At 32.9% G+C, this 9,668-nt stretch overlaps 1 long non-coding RNA gene across 1 annotated transcript; it reads right to left on the bottom strand.

Annotated features, from left to right (window-relative positions):
• Nucleotides 1-360: 360 nt before the first annotated feature.
• LOC142324541 (uncharacterized) lies at nucleotides 361-9,285 on the bottom strand. The gene is made up of 3 exons (XR_012756314.1): nucleotides 9,159-9,285; nucleotides 8,842-9,027; nucleotides 361-555 (listed from the first exon to the last, which is right to left on the bottom strand). It is a non-coding gene; the product is annotated as an uncharacterized LOC142324541 (long non-coding RNA).
• Between the last annotated feature and the right edge of the window lie 383 nt (nucleotides 9,286-9,668).

Raw genomic sequence — 9,668 nt, 5'->3', positions numbered from 1 at the left:
CCTTGCGTAACAGTCTGCGCAATGCGTAAATATACTTACTATAAGTACTGTATATTCTTATCACGTCCTTATCAGACATGGATTGCGAGTGCCATTTAGTCTATACTTTATTGGTCACGAATCTTGAACGTGGAATTGGTCACGGAATATTTACTTTCTTTCTTGCCGTAAATAAAATCGCAAATTAATTATATATCATTAACGATAAGGAGTAAATAACTCCATTTCCTTAAAAAAAAAAAATAAAGTATGAACAATAAGTATTCCAAACAGAAGTATGTAAACCGGTTTATTTAAATAACAATAATAATGACACTTGCACTAAAAGAGGAAAAAATGTTTTCGTGCAGTATAATCTGGAGTAAGTATTTTAAAATCATATTAATCACGATAATCTTTTTACATATTTATTTGCTGTCGTATTATTCTATTTGTTTATCTATATCCCAAGAATAATGGCTAAGGAAACTTTTTAGTTCACTAAAACCAATTTATTGTTATGCTGTGAAATCTAGGTTGTGTAACGAAATATTAACAGAATCTTCCACTCCATTACTGAAAAAAAATAAAAATAGTTTTACAAAATTCATGTGATAATTAGTATTGTTACAAGAATATAAAATTTTCAACAGGGAATAGCAAAAGAAAATAATTACAAAGATTTTAAAAGGACCATATTTTAAAATTATGAAGCGAGTTGGATCTCTTTCTAGTTAATTGATTTTTTTACTTCAATATGAATTTTATTAAAAATAAAAACAATTGAAGTAAATACAATGTAAAATTTTGAACATTTGTTTCTAAGACATAAAAGTGATATATAAGATGTAGTGATCAGAAAAAAATGCAGTTTTAAGAGATAATACGTATATCTATCTATCTATCTACAGTAAGTTCCTTCAAACTAGTGACTTCCATCAAACGCCAGGTAATTCAGTATGTAGTGTTTCAGTTTTTGTATGAATACGCGTTTCGCTACCGTTGGGCCTTAGCATCCCCTTCGATCTCACTTTATCTGATATGACCTTTCTAGTATTACTTTCAACCTCCTGTTTTTCTTAACTACGTGGATATCGACAAGCACGGAAACGACTGTAATTATTTCTTCATAATTATTATTATTATTATTATTATTGCACCATAAAATGCACCCTTTTAAAATAATTAAAATACGTGTAATCAACGAAATACAGGTATTTTGCTTTCACGTAAAAAAAAAAATCATAAACTTTGGAAACAAAAAATCTGTTGCATGGTTATAACTTTTTTCTTTTGTTTTAATTTTATGAACCGTTTTTAAAACGTAATCCAGTAAGTTAATATTTTATAATTTTCTGTTAATTTACAATAATTTATTTCATTTCAGCTTTTCTTCCGGCGATATTTACAACTTTAGCTTTCTTGAAAAAATTTTTTTTTGTCTTCAGTCATTTGACTGGTTTGATGCAACTCTCCAATTTTCCCTATCTTTGTTTTATAAATAGCGAAATTTGGTGGGAAGAGGAAAAACCCCTTTTCCTCTTCCCAACGAACCTCGCTATTTCGTACTACATCTATATTTAACCTATCCATTTCCCTCTTTATATTTTCTATCCTATCAACCTTTTTTAGACTTCTAAAATTCCACGCTCCGACTCGTAGAATGTTATTTTTAATTTTCTGCTGACCCTTCCTTAGTAGTCCTCACCCGGAGATCCGAACGGGGGACTAGTTTAGCTCCGGAATATTTTACCAAGGAAGGCACCTCCATATTTGTTATTTGAAAATGCAGAGAGCTACATTTTCTTTGAAAAAAAAAATAGCTGTAGTTTTCCATTGCTTTCAGTTGAATGAGTGATGTTGACATGGCCGTTTGTCTTGACAAACGGCCATGTCAATAGGCAGCAAAATAGGCACAAAATGTCAACAGGCAGCACCTATTAACGTCAGAACGAAAGCACGATATTGAAGACCGGGGCCTTGCATCTTGGCAGGTCAGGTGGGACGAATCCCCCACAGGTCGCTACACGCATGTTATATTTCCTGTAGTGTCTGATTTAGGTGCGATTGGGATGGGGTCTCTTCCAATCGGTATGTCACTCAGTTTCTCTCGGGGATGGTGCCTTTCGGGCGAGTTTTGCTAGGTTTCGTTTGGTGGATTCGAGTCAATGCCCGGATTGTGGGACTGATGATACAGTGGACCACGTCCTGTACGTCTGTCCCCGATACGAGGTCGAACGTTCACGAGCTGTTAGGAAACTTGAGAGAATACATTCCTTTCTGGATCTCCATATTAACTGGATGATCCGCGAGGAGTAGTCTATAGTGGCTGGTTTTCTTCGCGCCCTTGCAGTGTGTAGGTCTGCAGAAGGAGTTTAATAGAGGTAGGATCCGGGGTGGCTAGGGTTCCGGGTTAGGCACAGGATTGGTTGGAGGTAGGCGCATTGGCATCGTGCCACGGTTATATTGGAATTGTTTGTAATTCGATTTGGGGCTCCCGCTGGTGGGGGTGGCCGCGCCGCCGGGGTATGGTAAACCGTGCGACCGGGGACGTGACTTCCCTCCGCCGGTGGCGGTCCTGATGGTGACTTGGTTATGCAAGTTAGACACCATGATGGGACTGGGTGTGGTGCGGGCGTTTGTCCCCGGCTCCTGCGCGGACCGGAATGAGGTTAAGTCCTCCTTGTTAGGTGGCCTAAATTGGTCGACATATTTAGGTGTAGGTCTGAATTTCTATGTTGTGCAAGACATAATTTTGATTGGTATAAGTGTAGCACTATTTTACTTTAAACTCGTTCGTTTTCTGAGGCATTCACAGTCACAAACGGTGCTGTCAAATCTGGACTAGGCGCGGGGTTCGCGCTTCCACGTTTTTGGTTAGTTAGTTTGAGGGAATCATGTTAGGTTGGATGTGAAGATGTCCGTTTGAGGCCTACGTGAAGACGAAATTTGATGTGTATTTTACTGATGCAAATGTTTGCCGAGGCATTTACATCGGTGGCATCCCGACCAAGACCTGGCTGATGACTGTGAGATGTAATTAGTTAGAGTGTCTAAAGACGACCTCCGGTAAAGCCCTTCAGGGCTCGGAACGGAGGGGAAGGTGTGGCGAACGGTAACGTTACAAGGTGGGTGTTTTCCCCTACGGGGTTGGAATGCCCTCTTTCAGGAATCATTCCTTAGTTTGGCTCTCAACAGGCACTTCTGCGATATAGTTGTACCCTCGGTCCAGCTACTCTGTATCTGAGCACTCTAGCCTCCTCACCATAGGCAAGATCTCATGATTCATAGAGGGATTGGAGAAACTTAAGCTATTTTAAATAATTTACAATAATAAGCGATTCAAAGCATACAGTGCCTTTGACTGGTTTCGTAAGTATAAACGGTTTTGTATTATACTGCTTACAAGCGGCTTTGTTTTATAAATAAATACACATATTTGCAATACATTTTAAGCAATGGAATTTTGTTAAATACCTTAATTATATACAATTGCTAATGGTAAATGGATAGGCAATTTTCTTGACTTATTAGAAGCATTTAATAATGTCATTTTCTTAAGCTAAAGTAGTATTTAATTATATTACTACTATAAAATAAGTTACTTTTACTCGCTATTAATTATTATTTCTTTTTTAATTTAAAAAGATAATTAACGTAATTGTAGCCGAGAACTTGGGTTGTTAAATGCCAGTAAAAAGCAATTACGCATACATAAATGCCAGGACGTTGAAATTTTCGAATAATATTTTGAAATTTGATCAGCTGAACATTTAATGATTATACATATATATTTTTACGTTTTAAGTTTTGTATTTTAAATTTTTATATACATTTAGACATATCAAAACTATAATTTATTACATATATTGATTAAATAATTCTTTCCTTTAATGAAAGATCGAGCATCAGCAGCTATGGTCATTAGCCCGGATAAAACTGGTAGCGTATAAAAAGATATCATGCCTGACTGGGATTGAAACCCGGGACCTCCGCACGAAATGTCGAGACTCTACCTCAAAATTTGAGCAGTAAGGTAGCCTCAGATGGTCGATAAAAAACGAAACAGAGATTCGCATCAACCAAGCTTCATGGGTTTAACAAAAATCGATATTCTATTTACTTCAAACAAACATAATGATGGTCAGCAGAGACGCTGTTAAAAACTTTAGTGTAGACTGTGTTTTGTTCGGAAGCTAGACATGGACTCTTGGAGTGGAGGAGTAAGCTTTTGAGATGTAGTGCTACCGCAGAAAAAATTAAGAAAAATTAAACAATGTAACGGATAGGAAAAATTAATAATGAGGTTACTGTAACTAAGTAAAATGAGTCAGTAATGTAATTCATTAATTAAACATTAAATTTACCAGATTTATAAATATCTAAAAAATAAAAAAAAGGGATTTGTTTATACTTCGGTTACTCCGATGTATTCATTATAGGCATTAAGGATGGTTGACGTTGACTGATAAAACTTTGGCTCTTGATCAACTGAAAACAAAGAGGAGCCAAGTTGATCATCTGTTAAAATATGACGGGGTAACTAAAACGATATTAGAAGCTGTACGGGAAGGAAAGAATGCTAGTGGAAGACGGATGCTAAAGTAAATAAACCAGATTACGAGATGTGGGATATAGTAACATATAGGAAGTTAAAATGATTTTCTGAAAATCGGGAAGATTGGATATCATCCTAAAATTTTCAATAAAAAAAGAATATATTGCATACACAAGGTATAAAAGGAACCTGGAAGAAAAGAATGCTAGAGGAAGACGGAAGCTGAAGTAAGTAAACTAGATTATGGAAAGACATGGGATACGGTAACTTATAGGAAGTAACACACGCATCATACAGAGCAGCAATTCTGTGTTAGATCTCATTATAAATTTAGATATATGAATTCGACCTCTGGCATCTAACTCAAAGTGATTGATGTCTGGCCCATAATTAGAAACGAACTGTATAGACTGATTTGATGAATTCAGAGGAAACTATCGCGGAGGAAAAAATCAAAGATAAGAAGATACGGATGGTAATAAAGACGATCTACCAACTGATGAATCACAAATACAGACACAACCTCACCGAAAGAGTACCTGAGGTCCTTCTAGGTAGTACGTTTCCATTTCTCTATAAAATCCATAACACATCTGTCCAAATTACGACAGATTTCACGCAGAAAAAAACTGCTAATAAAATATTAAGAAAAAATATATATATTTCTGTGAACTGTAGCAGAAAAGCGTGTGAAATTAGCAGAAAAGGAAGAGGTAAGAGAAAGATATGCCGTAATGTGGTTAAAAAGAAAAGAAAATTAACGCATCCAGAGTTAGTTAATTTAGTTGTTGAGGGAAAAGAAAAAGAGTACAAAGTATAAAAAGGAAGTTATAAGTGTAACAGAAATTAAGGATCCAAAAAGTGTTTGAAAAGTTAAAAAAAAATGAGTGCAGAATAGGAAGAAATAGAAATATGTTAGAGTGTTTTTCCCTGTGCTTCTGAGGTTAGGCGGAAAGAATTTTACGTGATTTTCCCAGCCAAATACCCTACACTGTCAGAAAAAACCTTTTTTTTTTGTGACGAAAAAGTTATTGAAAAAGGCACTGTATTAAATTGGAGTAGAATTGTTACATAGAAGGTCCTGAAGTGGTGAAAATAGAAAAAGCTGTAATCGACTGTCGTTTAGTAACTGTAGTAGGTTAAGAAACTGTAGTGAATAATTAATTCTTTAATTTGGAGGAAAGCTTTTGTTTTTAATTAAGAAATTGATTCAGTCATTAATAAAATTATCAGTTTACGGTACTCTTTCGGAATTTCCCCCCAAAACTTTTATATATATTTTTTAACGATATATGACGAATCGTACGTGTATCAACACAACCAAAACAAACATAACTACGCTCGCTTTGCTCCCTAACCTCGTCTAATTTACGTTAAATATATACAACAATGATTCAATCTTTAATGACGGCTAATACAGTTTGCTGGATTGTTATTCATGTGATTTTCTATAGCGTCACCGAGATAAGGATTAGAAAGATTTGTTCAGTTTGATACTTCATATTAGTAAGTTTCATCCTATAGTATAATTATCGTTTAAATAAAAGTATTAAAACTTATTTTTAACTTAAGTTAAAACTAAGTGTTAAAAAAATAAGTATCGTACAAAATAAATATTATATTGTGTTTATTAAAGTAACTATAATAAATGTTATATTTAAAATTAGCAGACCGGCAATGCGACGCTATTGCTAGATTTGAGTATATATATATATATATACTCAAACAAACATTTAGATTGATATATATATATATATATAGATTAAATGATCACAATTTAAACTTTGATAAAACATTAAGAAAATTATTATTACGGAACTTCACAAAATTTAACCTTTCCCTTTCTCCTTCCTCTTTCCTCCCTTTTCCCTTTTCTTTTTTTCCCTTTCCTTTCTTTTCCCATTTTTTTATTTTTTCCATTTTCCCCTTCTTTCATTGTTACCTTTTTCAATTTTTCCCTATTTCCCTTTTTCCCCCGCGCGTAAATTGGTTCAGTAGTTTTAGTTTATAGCGGACACACACATCGGAAATATTGAAATTGAATTGTAAAATATTTAGTATAGCGTGTGTTGCTTTTACGTCCAACAGATAGCGCTGTTTTTAAAAAAAAACCTGTCTTTACCTGTCACACGTGTGATATCTTAGGTATATAAATAGCAAGTATATAAAAACATGCGCGTATTCAAATTCAACACTGTGTCCAAATGTCAAAACAATCGATGAAGAACTTTTGGGGGATAAAGATTTTGAACAAACATTTATATTTTTATTTATATAGATATAATAAATGAATTTTTCATTATACTCTCGTTTCTCCAAAATAATTTTATCTATTCATTAAAATACATGCGCTTTTAATTAATAATGTTATTATACAATATTACAAGTATAAATCGTTAAAAAAAAATTTTGGGGGGAAATTCCAAAAGCGTGCCATAGTTCTTTCCAATTAAAGCGAAACATGAACTAATAAAATAAAGAATTAAGTAGCTAGAAAATCGATGGCTATAAAGTTTATGCCTTTGTAATCAGACTTCTCGGTATGAAGTAGCTTATATGCTTCCTACGAGTAGCGGTCTCATGTTACGTTTACAGGAAAAAATGTTTTTGCCTTTTACGGAAATTACGGCGTATTTTCTTGAATATTCTAATGTTAATTATTTTATAACAATGTTATTATAAATGAATTAAATTGCTGCTTATAGCGTGCAAACAGCATGTCACTGGTTTTATTAGTATCAAATATATACGTAAATTTATTACATGTATTAATAATTGTTCTAAATATTTTATTAGAATTATTTGGTATGGAATAGAGTTAGTAAATTGCCCAACAGATAGTTTTAATAGTTCCTTTGGTCAAACTAACGTTTTTAAATTTATAATTGGATTATTTGCTCCAATAATAAAATAAATACAAAAATTAAGGAAATACGAATTAAGGTTGTACTAATTCAATAATTTGATTAAGATAAAACTGACTAAATAAATTGGAAAATATTTTATGAAATTTTATAATATAAAGAATAATGTTTGTATGATTTTGTTTTCAAAAGCTACATTAAAAAAGTTAAAAAATGAACATAAAAACAACAGGAAAACTCGATCTTTAAATATAGAAAAAAATAAAAATAATTCAAACTTAGTAAAAAAAAGATTATGTAATTTACTAAATAAAATAATTTTAAAATTATTTAAAAACAAATTAGAAAATTAACATTATTTGCGCAATATGTTAATGTGTTCAAGGCCCAAACATTTATGACATTGTTTATTTTAATTTGTTCCCTTGACAGTCTTGGAATATGGGTGGACAGCATGTTTTTTCATTAACCTCATGGATAATGCAGTCAGAAATGATTATTGATCCCAGCTATTATTAAACCATAAAAAATTGTCATTGGCACGTGTTTCTAGCATAACGTGACAACACCGATGTTAGTTTTATTATATGTTATCACCTCAGGTTTATCTGTAATATCATCCATGCGGTCATTATCATGCATGGAACTTATTAATAACACATTTTTATTTTTTTTCGGTATATACGAAAGCAATGTACAGTCTTGTGTGAAACCAAATGTAGAAAATAGTATGGTTCTATCCCGTTTTTGCAGGAACTCCATAGGAATTTCTTTTTTGTTCTTCCGCAAAGTGCCCACTAACTTATACTAACAAAACACAGTGGGTTCACACTTGTGAACCAATTATCGGTCGTAAAATTTCTAACAGAACCATAAATCGGTTACTATTGCTTGTTTTGTACGGTCCTTCCGGCTGTTTGACTACATAGTTTGATGTATAAAACGTTTTGGCGTCACACAAAGCAAAAACCTTTAATCCACACTTCTTTGGTTTACATGCTATATAATGGTGAAAACCACAATGGCCTCTAAATCATAGAAGCATTTAATCGACTGTACAATATTGTGAAATACTATATTTTCCTTACAATTTTTCACAAAGCTCCCAGATAAATCTCTAATGGGAGCTAGTTTATCATACATTTTTCTTGCATCCCCAAAATTTCTGTCATCTAATCTAAGACGCTGAATCAAAAATCGGAATCGCTATAGAGACATAACTAGACGAAAAATTTGTGGAGAACTACAATCAGTGCAGAAATTCAAATGTCCAATGGATCCGTTAATCCTTGGACACGTTATCTTGGACTTGGTAGATGGTTAAGTATAATTTTTTATCTCGTCCAAATATTTTTTGGAGAGCAGTGTCTTCTCCTTTTTGTTTTTGTATCTTTACCTAAATAAAAAAATAGAGCTAATACCTGAATAAAATTATCTTACCACTGACAAACGGTTATAGTCTTCGGGAACTAATTCCTGTTTACTTCCGGAATCTTCTTCACGTTGTTCAACAGATCTATTCCATCACTGTCAGCAGCAGCATCATCATAAATATTATCATCATCTGAATCAGATTCTTCAAGTACCGATCGGGTACGGGATTGTTGTCTCTTGTAATCCATGTTTCTGAAAAGAAAGAAAAATATAAATCTTTTTTTCAATGACACCTCTTTAAAAAAAATTAAATATAAGTAAAAATAAAAGAAAAAAATCATTTAAAAAAAATAATGGTAAAAATTATAAAAAAAGATATTTACCTTTAATTTTTTAAGTATTTTTGTTGTCTTCAAAATAAGACTAGTGACGTCAGTCTCACACTCCGTATACAAAATTAATGACCTCGGTCTCACGCACCGAAACGTCTATTATTGGCAGTAGAAGAAATCACAAGAACTAATGCATTTGGGACGGGAAAGAACACATAGGATAGGAAAGTACCTGGGAGAACAGCTAGCACACTCTAGTGAGTAAAATAAAAATAAAAATTTCAATCACTCTCGGTCTGTGACACCGTAGGGCACTAACGGAGGATTAAAAGATAAACCAAACGATTACCGTAATCAAAAAAATAAAATAAAACAATCAACTTTATAGTAATACCATAAAAATTATGTTAGGTGAAGAAATCTATATATATATATGACATTAGAAAGGAGAAAAAATCCTACTTTATTAATTTTTATAGGAATAATTCTGGGAATGATAAAGAACAGTAGTGTGTATTGTCGATTTATTAATAGGTAGAAAAGGAAAAAAGTCATATCATG

Source organism: Lycorma delicatula, chromosome 5, assembly GCF_047948215.1.
Source record: "Lycorma delicatula isolate Av1 chromosome 5, ASM4794821v1, whole genome shotgun sequence".
NCBI lineage: Eukaryota > Metazoa > Arthropoda > Insecta > Hemiptera > Fulgoridae > Lycorma > Lycorma delicatula.
This window is presented reverse-complemented; position numbering and strand designations above follow the sequence as displayed.